This window comes from Plecotus auritus (assembly GCF_963455305.1).
Source record: "Plecotus auritus genome assembly, chromosome: 3".
Taxonomy (NCBI): domain Eukaryota; kingdom Metazoa; phylum Chordata; class Mammalia; order Chiroptera; family Vespertilionidae; genus Plecotus; species Plecotus auritus.
In genome coordinates this window covers 40,908,424-40,924,955 of record NC_137772.1, presented here as the reverse complement: position 1 = coordinate 40,924,955, position 16,532 = coordinate 40,908,424, and the positions used below count along the sequence as shown (strand labels likewise).

Genomic DNA, 16,532 nt, shown 5'->3' with positions numbered 1-16,532 from the left:
CAAATAAGATGAGATTGAAGGAACTAAAGATATCATTTGGAAAGAGAGAGATAATGTGGTGATTTAGCGATAGCTCCAGGAATAGTAAGGTGTTTTTTTTTTTAAGGTGGATGGTGATAATAACCCTTTTTAATCTTTCTGGAGGACAAGCAGGAGATTATGTTGATGTAGAAGGATTTCTTGGCTTTCTTGGTGGTGGGTACAGGTAATCACAGGAATAATAATTGTGGAATCACATTCTGAGCTGACCTTAAAAATGGGTCTTAAATGGCTGCCATCTGAGGCAATTCACATGGACTATGTACAGGCCAAAGTTTAGGCTAGATGATTTCATAAGCCTTCTAAACTCCTGATTTTATTCTAAGTCATTTCCACTAGAAACATCAGTGTTTCTAGGCATTTCTTAAATAGGGACCAACTTTAGGATTGTCTCATTTCTCTCACTTTATGGTCAAATTGAAGCAGAATTGTTGGGTCATGTTTCTGTTCTTTAGTTTCTCCTTATTTTCAATTGGCTGCTGTAATAGGCTTTTCCTAGAGTCTGACACATAACTTTGTGTAATCTCTTAGCTGCTTGAGGCCACCACACATACACATATTCAGTGTCTCACACACACACACACACACACACACACACACACACACCCCATGATGCCTGGTGATACCTTCCCCAGTTCTGTTTCAGTCATAAACAAAGCTCTCAAAGCCTCACCCACCTCTCGGATACTCCTATGCTCATTCCTTCAGGATTCTGTTAGCTGCAAGAGAGGAGACATGCCTACACATCTCTGGGAATAGGTGTTGAAATAACTGTTCCCTCTAGTCACATTTTAAGCTGCTCTTTGGACTCCACATGCAAGCCCCAAGGGAAATGCGCTAATTATGGAAATTAGAACTTTGTTTTGTCAGAAAGATATGACTTCAGGCAGACACGTCACTTATTTCTCCTCATTTCACACTTTTATACCTAGGCCAAATGATCCATTTTCACTGAGGTTGAATATGACTCTGTTTTGGGTATGGTACCCACACCTTACACAGAAGAACAAAGTGGTAAGGAGACAGGGTTTCAGAGTTTCAGAATAAGGCTTTCTGGATTTGATCCCAAGCTCTGCCATTTACAGGTTGTATGACCTGGTTAAAGTTCTAGGTGTTTCTAAGCTCAGTTTCCTCCTGGGTAAAATAGGGAGAGTAATCATAATTAACAGGGAAGCTATGTGAGGATTAAGAAAAATTACACTTAGTAATGCACTCAGCATAGCTCTTAGCATATTGCAATTGCTCAATAAATGCTTACCCTATATAACAGATATTGAAGAGGAACAAAAATCACCCTGCAGATGATAATTTAAAATCCTTAGAAATCATGAGTTTACCAAAGGAAGAATAGTTCCCTGAAACATAGGAGCCAATGAGAAAGAGCCTGAAATGGGAATGAGAAGTCATAACCCAAGAGGTAGGAGGAAACTCTAGAATGTGTTTGTCATCAAATCCAAAAGGTTCAAGTGTTTCAAGAAGGTGGTTGTGGTCAACATGCTCAAAGACTTTACAGAGGTCAAAATTGTCACCTTAGAAAAAATCCTATCCTATATAATAAAAGCCTAATATGCTAAGTGTCCAGTCGTCCAGTTGACTGCTCAACCAATCAAAGCATAATATGCTAATGATATGCTAAGGCTGCTCAACCCCTTGCTATGACGTGCACTGACCACCAGGGGGCAGACACTACGACTGGTAGGTTAGCTTGCTGCTGGGGTCCCGTAGATCAGGACTGAGTGAGACAGGCTGGACATGCCCTGGAGCCTTCCTGTGGTCCCTCCCCATCTGGCCAACCTCCTGCATCCCTCCCCGGCCCCCAATCGTGCCCTGGGCCTGGCTTGTGCCCTCTCTCAAGCCGGCACCCCGCAGGGGATGTCAGAGAGCAGGTTTCGGCCTGATCTTGCAGGCCAGGCCGAGGGACCCCACTGGTACACGAATTCATGCACCAGGCCTCTAGTTACAAATAACTATTCATCATTATAACAATAAAATGTAGCATGAATCCTGGCATGTAAAAACACAACCATAAATACTTGTCAAAAGTATAGAAGGAATTTTGGCATGTGATACTGAAAGCATTATGTTCACAGAATTATACAGCTGAAAAAAATTTTACAGATCACCCAATACTTTATACTTGAGGGAGGTAAGGTGAAGTTCAAAGAGAAAACATTTTAGTAGCCCATCAAAATTAATAATTTTTTCATTGCCAGTACTTCAAAAAGACAATAGCCATAATGTCTGAAGAGACACTGCCTACATGAAAAACACTTTCTTAAAATCATCTTTCAGATATTTGCATAGAAAATTGGACTCTGGAGCCACATGACTTCACCTACCTGTGCCTCAGTTTCTTATCTGTGAGATGGCAGGAAAATATCTACCTTATAAAGTTGAAGTGAAAATGTAATTATTTACATCTGTAAAATACTTAAAATGAGTACTTGGTAGACAATAAATGCTAGGTGTTCCCTATTGTTATTGATAGTTTGATATTGGTAAACTGCATAGATTAAGACCATAGTTCTAGTGTGTACTAGTACTGCCTCAGTTTCCACAAATGCACCTACTTTGTAGGGGAGAGAATTTTTTAAATCATCACCTGAGGACATGCTTTCATTAATTTTCAGAGAGAGGGGAAAGGAGAGATAGAGATGATAGATAGAGATAGACATAGAGATAGACATAGAGATAGACATAGAGATTATATATATGATATATATATATATATATATATATATATATATATATATATATATATTGAGAGAGAGAGAGAGAGAGAGAGAGAGAGAGACATTGATGTTCTGTAACCTTTCGGTGCATGGGATGATGCTCAACTAACTGAGCCACATTAGCCAGGGCTGTAAGGGTGTTTTAGTGATTTACTGTAATGAACTTATGCACAACTCTCATAATATTGCTGAGAGTAAGTTAATCATTCAATAATTGTTAATTATCATGATTATGATTTCATTAATTTATAAATATTAGAGTATTTTTTTCCTTTTTTACTCCATTTTTCCTTCATATTAAGACCAATTCTCATTTTAAGCACAACCCTCTCCAGCACAGATATTATTTTGAAATCTTTGGGTTCCAGAGGCAGCAGATGTGAAACACATTATTTTTGCCAACATCAAGCTATTAGCAAATTCTTCTTAGAGACACATTTATTAGATGATTAATTGCTCTGGAACACATGTATTTAAAACCACATAATAACCCCTTTCAAAAATAGAAATGAACATAAAAAGTTTCAGAATAAATATTACTTATCTTACATTTTCTCAGTTAACAAGAAACCTTCCAGGTTTTATTTTTATTTATTGATTTTTAATGATTCCCTTGTTCATTTTTCCTCAGATATTCATGATAAAACAAGAAGCTCTCTGGAATTAGCGGGGTAGAATTCTGGCTCCAACCAGCCAAATCCTAATATAGACATGATTCTCCCAGTCAAAATAAATAACCATTCATACTTAAGTGGGTTTTAAGAGCTGCATTTCTTATTTATAGTCAGATTTCTTGAAAAAAACAAAACAAAACAAAACAACTATTTACTTGTAATCTCCCTAATTTAATTTTCAGCCCATTTTCGTGATCTCCACCCCACTGGAATTGCTCTTGTTTATTTCCACATGCTACATCCAATTAGAAAATTTTTAGTTTTTGTCTTCTGTGACCTCTCAATAGTGTTCCACATAGTTGTTTTGGTAGTAAGTCAAACAATGAACCCCTAAAGATGTCTACGTTCTAATCTCCTGTGAATATTTTAAATTACACGACAAGAGGGGATTGAGGTTACAGATGTGAGCAAAGCTAAAAATCTTGAGCTTGGGTGATTACTGTGGATTATCTAGGTGGGTCCAACCTGATCACGAGTCCTTAAAAATCAAAAACCTTTTCTAGTTGTGGTTAGAGAGACATGTGGCTATGAAAGGAAGGCTCAGAGTGCTACAGAGATGCTGGCTTTAAAGATGCCAGTTTTGTCCATAATTCTCAGATCATTCTCCTTTTCTATCTCCTCCTCCTATAATGGAACTTTAAATACTGAGTTTTCTCTGACCTTGGTCCTTGGCCTTCCTCTCTTTTCCATGACGTTCTCTCCCTATGCAATCAGATCCAATTCCATCAGTTTCAATTCGCTCTTGTCCTAGGTGCCAGTGTAGTCTCAGAGCTGCACGTCCAACTGCCTATTAGATCACTCCAGGTGGCCCCAGCACAAGTACTAATCACTCTAACCCCATAGTGAACTCTGACTCTTTCATCAACATTTCCTCTCATTGAGTTGCACGGTCATCCAGGGTTGAGCAAGTTTGAAATCTAGAATCACCTCTAATACCTACTTCTCCACCAACCCTCATAATTAGTCATTATGTTCCTCTAAATATCTCCCAAAATATATTTTGAGTTAATTCAACTCTGGTCATCCTGCATCCACTCAGCTTTTCCAGTCCATTTGCCACAAAGCATATAGAGAGACTTTTCACCATCACTATCTTACATTAAGTCTGTCAGTGGCAAATCTTTAATATGATTTACAAGACACTGAGGATATGGCTCCTCCCCTTCCCCCAAGTGTCCTAGTGCCCAACCATATTGGTCTCCCAGCTCTTGGTGTTCTTCTATTTCAAGGCCTTTTCCTCTGTTGGGAAATCTCTCCTCTCATCTTAACCTGGTTAATCCATGTATTAACCTTCAGGCCCAGCCTGAACATCACTTTTTCAGCCTAAATGTCACTCCGAATCTCTACAATGTTCCTGCTGTAACTTCGGGTTTCCTGCTGTAACTTCTCAAAGCAACCTCACTTTTATTTCTGGCACCTGGCACATGTGTAATTCATGTTTGTGTGCTCATTTATTCATTGGATGTAGACTCCAATTCTATAAAGTCCCTGACACATAGTTTGTGATGGTTCAATTTATGTGTGAACTTAATTAGACTGCGGTGCCCAGCTGTTTGGGCAAACACCAGTCTCGAGGCTGCTATGAAGATATGTTTGAAATGTGATTAATATTTAAACCAGTAGGCTGTGAGTAAAGCAGATTACCTTTCATAATGTGGGTAGTCTCATCCTATTAGTTGAAGGCATCAAGGGGAAAAAGACTGAAGAAATCCAAAGAGGAAGGAATTCTACCTTCAGGCTGCCTCTGGACTCAGACTGCAGTCAACACCTGATGCATTTCCAGCTTGTTAGCCTGCTCTGAAAAGTTTGATCTTGCTAGCTCCACAATCTCATGAGCTAATTCCTTAAAATAAATCTCTTTCACGTTATATATACACCCTATTTATTCTGTTTCTCTAAAGGACCCTGACTAATACATAGTAAATGGTTAATAATTATTTTCTGAGCAAATAAATAAATGTCCTTCTTTTCATCAATATTTAAATCTATGGTGAATTAATCAATTAATTAATTTATTTATAAAGTAACCACAGGAGAAAACTCTTCAACAATTGGATCCTGGCATTTTTATACATTTTTTTCTTGTTATAACTAAAAATAGGCATACTTTTTCAATTTTTTAAAAAAATTTCTGGCTTTAGTAGTTCCCATGTTTCAAAACAAGTACTGGAATCCCTCAGAGCAGTTAATTGTTTTTCAAAAGGCTTTAATTATCTGTCTGGCAATTCTTTAACAATTATCTATTTACAAATAACATATGTAGAAGTTTGATATCCAAGAAAATATACTCAGCTTGTTGCTGAAACTGTTTAATAACAGCTCCAAACAAATTCTCAGTACTTCAGAGTTTTATGATTTTAAGTTATTATTCCTTATAGCACAGAGCATTGATCAATATATTGGGACACAAGGAGTATCATCTCACTTCAATGACTAACCAACTTAATTACCTCAGGCAACTCACTTCAACCATTTGAGCAGCCTTTTAAAAAAACAATTCCCTGAATGACCTCATAACACATTCATATAAAAGAAAAGGTAAATGATTAGAGTGAAACCATGTGCCCCATTGTGTTCTGTTCTCATCTGTCCATAAGACTCACCAATGCCAAATGCAATAGCTCAAGATGTTATGTTCAAATTTTTCTTTATCCCTGAAATCATCTTTCTCTACTGATATCAAACTGCTGTCACTGCTTACTGCAATGAGTTTAGTGTTGACCTTTAGTAATTACTGTCACTCATGAGCACACTGAGTCCTCCATTCTAAGGGTGGAGATTTTAGGGGAGGTCCCAGGGAAAGATCTTAATAGAATATTCAGTAGCTTTCCAGGAGTGTCCATTGAGGGTTGTAGACTCCACTGATTGATTGGCCAGCACCAAGGCATGGGGTCATTATTCCATGCAGCTGGTTCTGATGTCAACTTTGGCTAGTTGCTTATCTGGGCCTGGAGCTGAAATACAACTGAGGCCTAGATGTTATCTCTAGGGAGGAAAAGTCAGGGGGTCCACATGTCATGACCTGTGATATGCTATGGGAGGAAAAGTCACTCTGGGGGTAAGGTCCCACCCTACAATTGATTTTCCATTGCTAGGCACCTGGGGCTTTTCATCCTGGTGACCTTCAGTACCCAGCTTATAGTCCTTGCTCTACTCATGTCTGTCTACCTATCACAATAACTACACTTATTACCATTCAGCCCTTTTCAGAATTTTTTTTTTCATTTTCTTAGTGGCATAACTTTATTTCATTTGTCTGGTCATTCAAAATAATTATTTTTGACAAGTCTATTCTATGCCACACAGCATGCTAGGAATAGAGATGAATGAGATATTTCCAGCTCACAGATTTTATTGCCTAATGTGAGAAAGAACATAGAAAAAATAATGCCCATAGTAGAGCATTAGGAATGCTTTAAAATAGATCTCTTATGCTCATGGTGTTACAAAAGCAGAACATAGAAACATTACATATGATACTGTTGGTGAATGGTGAGTGGTACTGGGAAAATCTTCCTGTATGGGTGATACTTGGAAGTAACTATTAAAGGATTAGAAAACAGCGTCTGGAAAGTGGAAATGTCAAAGCCTGTTTGCACAGGACACAGAGAAAGAAAACGCAGGAAGAGGAAAAGAACAACAATTTTACTCTTTCATTGGTGGGTGTAGCTATTCACAGCTTTTTCTTCAGGGTTGTAAATAAACAGCTATTACCATAAAATAATAAATTTTTAACTACATACTCAGAGATTTGGATATTGGGGAAAAGAAAAGGGCACACACACAATCTTCACACATGGGAGAATAGTGAATATGGCCTTTGATACATTTGGTCATAGCTTGTCTCACTATGAGTGGTGGCATGAATTGTGCCTCTCATTGCACATGCTGGCAGTGACCTTGCTCTGGATGTTATCTATCTTTCAGGTTTACTCCAAGAATCAGCTGGCTTTGTTTTGGACTCCTCTTTCAGGACTAATTAAAAACTCTTAGGATTTGGCCTGGCTAATTCTATAGCTGGGTGCTTTCAGAAACTAATCCCACCCTGGAATTTGCAGAGATTAAACTATTTATTGATTTTTGAAAACTTTTAATTACTCTGCCTGGACTTTTAGAGGGACTAAAAGATAAGATAAATAGTCTGAGGCAGAAAATAATATTGACATCACACCCCTTTTTATAAACAAGTAAATCTGGCCCATTTTCTAAGAAATTAAAAAATAAATTTCTTCTTACTGTTAAATAGAGAATATTTTAATATGATCTTTTTCCTCATCCTTTCCCGAATGGCTAGATTGTCAAAGCCACAAAGAACTGAATTCATCATGAACCAAAATTTGAATGACAATACGCTATTTTATTTTTTAAAAATTTACATAGTCTTTTCACTTTGTTATATCTGTATAGTTTTTAAAATTATATATTTTCCCCAAGTTTACTTCCTTAACTATATCACTCACTACTTTGCCAACATGGATAAAGGACAACCCACATGACAGGAGCCAGGAGACTGGCATTTGAGGCAGGATGAGACAAAGAATATATTTAAAAACATTATTTTAGAAAAGTAAACTATCGGGACACAGAGGAAACACTGATCAGCTCCAAATTGAAAATGTGAAACCTGTTTTGAGGTTTTATACAAATCTACTACCCTTGACATTTCAAATCTAGGCCAAGAGCTTCTCAAGCAATAACTCTTCTCTTTTTGCTTTGGGAACTAGAAGATCCAGGGCTAGGAGTTATCTATAAGGAATGAGTTGGCATGATGGAAAATAGCCATCAGAATATGAGGCCAAGCAGATAGGACTTTAGTTGGTGATTTCACCAAATAATTAATGTGTAGCAAGGAGCTATTTCCTCCCTTCTTTCATGAGGATTAGCATACCCAATGTATAAGATCACTTTATGAATTATCAACTATGAATCTAAAGTGCCTCATACATATTAAGAGCTCAAAATGCATTTGTGCTTTTCAGAGGTGGTTTGGTTGAGTGTATGACTGAAGAGCAGCAATTTTTCCCACCTCAAGAGGCTCCCATCCTTCTGGGATGGTCCAATGAAGCCACGGACTCCACAATGGTAAAAAACATGTAGCTACATTAAAAGTGAAGGCCAGACAATCATATACCTTACAACGTGATCCCCCCATATTTCTAGTACCCACCTGGCACCATACATAGGTATTACAATATTATTGATTATATTTCCATGCTTTACTTTACATCCCCAGGACTATTTTGTAACTATTAATTTGTACTTCTTAATTCCTTCACCTTTTTTTACTCACCCACCCCATTCCTCCCTCTCTCAACCATCAGTCAGTTTTCTGTATCTATGAGTCTGTTTCAATTTTGTTTATTTATGCTGTACACCTGAAACTAATACAATATAATATTGGATTTAAACTGTAGTTGAAAAATAAAATAAATAAAAGGCTAAAAAAAAAAGTGAAGGTCAGGGAAGAATTTAGAGAGCTCCAAATCTCCTATCCCCAGAAGTCCTCAACCATGAAGTGCACTTACCCACAATCACTAGACCTAAAAATATGTGAGTCACTGAATGAATATAACTGAGATGATTGCTCTGCAGTTCCCAGAACACATGAACAACCTGCTTCTCTGCGAGAATAACAAGAGACTCTAATTACCTCTGGTGCTTCTTAGACATTCCCAGGTAAATAGACTTAAGGGAAGAGGAAGCTCAAGCGGCTGGCTGAAAGCTTTGCATTTCTTTGAAAATTCATGATTTATCTCTTTTAAAAAAAAATCTTTATTGTTGAGAGTATTGCAGATGTCTCTCTTTCCCCCCCATTGCCTCCTTCCACCTGGCTCCTACCCCACCCTAGGCCTTCACCAAACTATTGTCTGAGTCCATAGGTAATGTATATATGCATATAAGATCTTTGGTTAATCTCTTCCCGCCCCCTCTGCCTCACCCCCCCCTTCCCTCTGAGATTCATCAATTTGTTCCATGTTTCCATGCTCAAGATTTATCTTATAAAAAGCCATGCAAATTTTGTGTTCTACGCTATAACATATCTTGGAGAATTTTAGCGTAAAACTAAGGTTTTAAATCACTGCTTACTAACCAGGTCAGGTTCTGACTAACTCAGCCCCATAGAAACGAATTCCAAAGATGTGCTGGTAGTGCTGCTACAGTCATTGAATGTCATTGTGGCTTCAATGAAGGGGAGGAGGAGGGGGGTCAGAGAGCTGGCTGGTCCTATTGAACCTGAGACATCAAAGCAATGTTACCTATGATTTCTACAGGAACAGCTACAGTAAACACCCCTGGGCGGGGCTGCATTGGCAGGGCTCCTCATTTCACATTCACTAGTACATTCAGAAGTTCCAATATATCATTTCAGAACTCAGTCCTGAAATATTAGCAACCTGGACAACTTACTCATCTGGCCCATTTAGAACTTCTTTCCTAAGCATGGGCTCCTTGTAACTAACATTTTATTCAAATACTTTGGATATCCATGTGTTAAAGATCATTTTGTATGTTTTGACCAATTACAATTGAATATTTATAAGTCTAGAAATTGGTGTCATAGAGAACTGGGCTTAAATTCTGCTTCTACCTCTGTTTCAGCATGAACATGTAACCTTATTGAGCTTCAATTACCTTGGCTATAAAATATGAACGTAAAAAGAGAACATGACTTATCAGGCTTTTATGAGTATTAAATAAGAAAATAACCTACATCAATTGTTCAGTAAAGGTTATTTAACACTTGTAATAAATAAGAAACTTATGATCTTATATTTTTGGGGGATGTGAACATAAGATCAAAAGAAGTGTTATGATGTACTTGATCAAAAAATCACTTTTAGAACCTTTTTCAAACTGTAGGGTTTTCTTTTATTATACTGAAGACTAGCAAATGTTTTTACTATTTCAGTGGAAATCAAACTGGTATTGATTTTTATGTGGGAATTAGGATTATTCTGAAATATTTTTTATGTTTGTTATTATTTTTTTATTATCACATTGAAAGGCTGATTTAATTGGTGATTTAAGTGGCCCACATATTTGAGATGGGTATACACAACAATTTTAAAAAAGATATATGGAGTAATACAATATGTTACATATCACTATTTCATAGATTCAGATGCGACTGAATCCCTTAGGGAAAAACACTTAAAAAAACATTTTAATAATGTACTAATGTCTTTAACCTGAAGTCAAAACTTCTGGGTAAGGGTAATGCCTTACGCAGTGGTCGGCAAACTCATTAGTCAACAGAGCGGCAAACCGCGGCTCACGAGCCACACATGGCTCGTGAGCCGCGGTTTGCCGACCACTGCCCTAGACTATCACATCTACATAGGAATAGAAGAATTAAAAATAGAAACAGTGAAACATAGAATATTAAATTTTAATTAATGGACATTATCAAGAAAGAACTTTGTAGGATACATAAAATTGTAAGTGCCTCAAATTCATGCAAAGGTCTGTGAAATCTTGATTTATATTTAAACTTCCTTTGAAAAGTAAAGAGCAAAGATGTAATATGCATATTAATTTTCTCTATGATACACATTATAAAAAGTTTATGTATGTGCATGTTGATCTGTAGGTGCATTAGATTATTGCAGAAATTGCTCAACTGGCTGAATAAATATGGACTTGGAAATTAGATATGAGTTCAAATCCTGGCTCTCTCACTTATCACATGGACACATATTTAACCACTTTGGGACTGTGTCCTCATATGAAAAATGGAGCAAATAATTCCTTTCAGAATTCCTGTTACAAAAATCAGTTATATAAGCAAAATAAGCTAAGATATAATAGATTCTCTACAAATGTTTCTACTAATTTAATTAGAAATCTACATGCACCGTCAGAGTATTTTCACTTCTTACTTAAATATTTTAGAGAAAATGTTTCTAATATGCATTTATTGAAATTGTTCTTATGTTTCCCACTTGGCAGATATCTCTGCATGAGTCCTGGAAGTTAAATGTAGCAATCTCGCTCTTCACTTTTCAAAGGAAGTTTAACTATAAATCAAGATTTCACATACCTTCGCATGAATTTGAGGCACTTACAATTATATGTACCCTACGAAATTCTTTCTTGATAATGTTCATTAATTAAAATTTAGTAATCAATGTTACACTGTTTCTATTTTTAATTCTTCTATCCCTATGTAGATGTGATAGTCTAGGGCAGTGATCGGCAAACCGCGGCTCACGAGCCACAGGCGGCTCGCGAGCCCCCGTTTGCCGCTCTGTTGACTAATGAGTTTGCCGACCACTGACCTTTCCATTAAAAAAACTCATTATTTTATAAACATAATTTATAAGACAATAATTTATTTATTTTCGAGTTATCCCTAAAGAGTGAACTTAAGTTTTATTTGCACCAGAAATAGAAAACTCCCCAAAAACAACATTATATTTTCTCTAGTCTAAGTCTTAGTGATTTTATAAAATAACAGGCCCTACAAGCTGCCCCTGGGCAGGGTGATCATAGAGTGTTTTGTCTAAACTGAGACTCTCCTGAGATGAAAAAAGAAACTATTACCGTGTTTCCCCGAAAATAAGACATCCTCTGAAAATAAGACCTACTTACAGGTATCCTTCTGAGCGAAATATAAGGCATCCCCCGAAAATAAGGCCCCAGGCTCTGTCTCAGAATGAAAATTAATTTACCGTAAACTGGTCGCTAGGGCCGCCCCGACTGGCGTCTAGCAACCAGTGACCTTACGCAGAGTCCTGATGTCACTGCTGTGTGGAGGCGGAGTGGAGGTCGCAGTGAGTGGTGAGCGCGGGGCGGGAGAGAGGAGGAGACTTTCGCAGATGCATGTAGAAGAACAGGAGGATTAGAGTGGACGGGACGCGGCGAAGGTGGTGAGTGCTGGTCTGTCTCTGGTGACACTACCTGATGCTCGCGGCCGCCTTCATGATGACTGAAGGTTCTCAGTCAGTGGCAGACCCTGCTCCAGCCCAGATCCAGGCCCCAGCAAGCCCAGTGACAGTCCCCAGGCAGGCCCCAGGGGGTAAATGTCTAATAAACGGGTAGGGAGGATGTCTGGTGAAGGTGTTCAGTGGCACAGGGGTGGGGGGAGGGGGATCACTTAAAATGACACAGGAGGATCAGAGGGGGCAATCAAAATGACACAGGAGGATCAAAAGGGGTTACTAAAATGGTAATCCCCCCTCTGATTCTCCTGTGCCATTTTGATTCCCGCCTCTGATCCCCCCTGTGTCATTTTGAGTGAGCCCCCTCCCCCCACCTTGATACCCCAATTCCTTTTTTTTTTACCCCTAGAAATGAGCGCAAAAAGAAAAAGCTACTCCGTGGAGTACAAGAAAGGAATCGTGGAAGACTCTTGGGGCCAAAATCTTACTGCTTTCTGTAAAGAGAAGATGTTGAGTATCCGATTGGTCCGAAAATGGTGAGCAGAGTATGGTAACCTCATTGAACAAGCGGACAAGGGAAATGCTAAAAAGCGCAACTGTGGATCAGGTCGGCAACCATTATTTTCCGAGCTGGAAGACCTGATCTGTGAATGGGTTGTTGACAGGAGAGCAAAGGCTTTGGTTGTGAATAGGGCTCAGATTCAAGAATTTGCCCTTGCAATGGCACCACAGTTTGACATAGCCCCCGAAGACTTCAAAGCATCACAACACTGGCTGGATAATTTCCTTCAGCGAAGTGAACTGTCTTTAAGAAGATCTACAACATTGTTTAGGTTGGAAGATACTCAAGTTATTAAGCGAGCACTTGCATTCAAGTCCTTTATTGATGATGCTGACTTCTCTAAATACAATCTTTCCAACATGATTGCTATGGATGAAACTGCAGTGTTTATGGGCCAATCATCTCAAACAACAATTGAACAGCAGGGTGCCTCCTTAGCCTACATTCCCTCCACTGCTTACAAAAGTGCACGTGTTTCCTGTATTTTGGCAATTCGTCTGGATGGCACTAAAATCCCACCTTTAGCCGAAACCGGTTTGGCTCAGTGGATAGAGCATCAGCCTGCGGACTGAAAGGTCCCGGGTTCGATTCCGGTCAAGGGCATGTACCTTGGTTGCAGGCAAATCCCCAGTGGGGGGTGTGCAGGAGGCAGCTGATCGATGTTTCTCTCTCATCGATGTTTCTAACTCTCTGTCCCTCTCCCTTCCTCTCTGTAAAATATCAATAAAAAATATATTAAAAAAAAATCCCACCTTTAATCATTTCTAAGGGCAAGAAGGAAAAGATTGAACGTGTTTTGGGCGTTTTTATTCCTGAAACTGAAAAAGCCTGGGCCACACAAGCAGTTATAAGGAAGTGGGTCGATTTAATGCTGCCGCTTGTTATGCGAGGGAGCCAAAGAGGTCTGCTAGTCTGGGATGCAGCCAGCACTCACTGTGCTAAAGACATGAAGACATTTCTTCACGAAAGAAAAATAGATCAGATAATGATTCCCACAGGAATGATGGCCTATCTCCAGACTCTTGATATTGCAATAAACAAGCCATTCAAAGACAATTTGCGCATGGAAATTAATGACTACATTGAAAATAGAATGGAGAGAAATCAGCGGGGAAACTTTGTGAAACCTAAACTGCAAGAAGTTGTGACTTGGGTGAAGAATTCATGGGAGAAAATCACTGACAGTTGCATTGCAAATGCACTGCGAGCAGGCTACCTTGACAAGAAGTACTCATTTAAAGACAGTGCTATTGCTAAACATGAGAGATTTGGTCCACTGATTCTGAAAGCAATGGAGTCACAAGAAATTCACCAGGAAATTCAGGAATTGGATTGTTATGATGATGTTCCAGAAGATGATGACATGATTGTCATTGAATAAATGAGTAAATTCTTGATACTGTAGGATTCACAGTTTGTCTGGTTTGTGTTGACAACTACCGTACTACTGTACCGTATACAGGTAATAAATTTCCTTTATTTTCATTTAACAATAAATGTGTACCGTATTCTTCTTCATGGAAAAATAAGACATCCCCTGAAAATAAGACCTAGCGTGTTTTGGGGGGCAAAAATTAATATGACACTGTCTTATTTTCGGGAAAACACGGTAGTAATTAATCTGACACAACAGAGTCGCATCAGTATTGTTCAGTGCATCTGTGATATATGGTTCCATACCTCTGGGACTTAAAGTTAATGGTCCAGCCATCACAAATATTTACCTGAACTTTTGGTTGAATTATGTTCTTTGTATAGTAAAATTTTATATAGACTATTCTACGCTAAAAGTATTAAGTTATACTATATATACTTTTACATAGTAAAGGTTTACATACCTTAAAGTTTTTCTCATCTCATTCTTGGGAATAAGATTTCATTATTAGATACTCAGCCATGAATAGGAATAATAATAAGGAATAATAATAAGGTGAAGTAAGTCTTCATCTTTTCTATTTCACTACCAGCTCATTTTTGCACTTTCCTCTTTAAGGGAGGCTTTCTGCCATCACATTTGGTGTTTTGCACACCTGTTTTTGCCACAGGACATTGCTCTTTGCAACTTTCTTTAGCTTATGAACTGCTTTACTTGTTCCATAATTTCCATGGGTCGCCACTCATTATTGGAGAAGACTCTAAAGCTTTACTAATAATGCTTTTGAAGACATAGCTATGATTCCCTTCTGTCTGCTTCAAAAGAAATCAGCTCCATTTAAAAGCACAAGCATGTGTATTGTGTTGTTTCTTTATTAATCTTGTTTGCCTCACAGATTAAGCATAATCAATTCCAGAGGTGAGCTGTGGAATCCAGGACATATAGGTTTCTGAACAGACACCTCTATGCCTGAAAACTCTCCCAATAGTTGGGTATAGTCCATGTGAATCAATTAAGCAGAAATTGGAACAATTATTAAAGGACAACAATGAAGAGAAATGAGGTCATGACACCACAGGCAAAACTGATTGCTGGACACAGAACCATCATACTGCAGCTTAATATCTAGCTCAGAGACATTATGAGAAATTCCTAACCAAGAAGCAGCAAAAGAAAAAAAAGAAAAAAGTTGGGAAAATTTTAATTGGAATTTTATTCATTTCATTTTTATTTTGGACATTTTTTGAATGTTTTAAAAATAGGTAAATTAATGTCTGGGCTAGAAATAATAGTAAAATGCTATCAACAGTTTTTCTGCTTATGAGTGGAACTTCAAAACTCAGTATTACTAAACTGAAAATTAAAAGAAAAATGGTATAATGACTGCTCCTTGAAATAAACCATCACACTTATGAAAACATTTTTAATGAACAACCATGTGGCTAGTTATTCATTTTCTCCTCAACTAATAAACTAAGAATCACATACAGAGAAGGCAGAACATATGTGTATGTACATAATGCTACTGGGCAGATTTTACAGATAAAAGAGAGAAAATGCAGACATTCCCTCATAACTGTTATGTCTCAAGTAACTGAAAATTCTGCCAACATTTATGTAATTTTTCAAAGTGAACTCAACTTTTCAGATAAAGCATTGAACTGGAGCTAATATTCAGAAAACAAAAGGTCGTTTAATATTTTTTCAAAGACATTTATTTCTTCATACTGAGTATCGTAAGGAGCTGTGTGAAGAGTAATTAACTAAGTCATTCAAGGGCTGTGAGTTCAGAGGTCCTCATGTGTGTCTTCCCAAACGGCATTATATTTTATACGACGAAGTGTAGCTTGCCAGCATGATACCTGATCTTTTAGTTGTGTTAACAAGTATTCGAATTCTCAAATTCGGACTTGGTTTTCAATGAAATGGTAAGTTTAAACCAGCATCCTGTACTCACTGCTGCTAAAACATAATTGCTTTCTTAGTCAGAAGCTTTCTCGGTTCTCCACCTTTATATCTATTGCCTCCAACCCACACAACATCTTTTCCATCTTCACATTCATTCATGGAATAATCCAGACATATTCTACATCCTACACACACTTAAAAAAAACACCTGCCTACAGGTATTGTTCACACATTTGTCTCTTCTGTCGCTCACACAGTCAACTCCTTTACCACTTCCTTCAACTTTCCAACCCTGTGTTTGTACCATCTATTGCTTTTCTCTAATTTTAACATTGCTTTTCAATATTTTAACTATGTCTC

The 16,532-nt window shown here is 37.9% G+C and overlaps 1 protein-coding gene across 4 annotated transcripts in view; it reads right to left on the bottom strand.

Annotated features, from left to right (window-relative positions):
• NALCN (sodium leak channel, non-selective) overlaps window positions 1-16,532 on the bottom strand; it is a 314,423-nt gene that overhangs the window by 251,709 nt on the left and 46,182 nt on the right. The window lies entirely within an intron of this gene.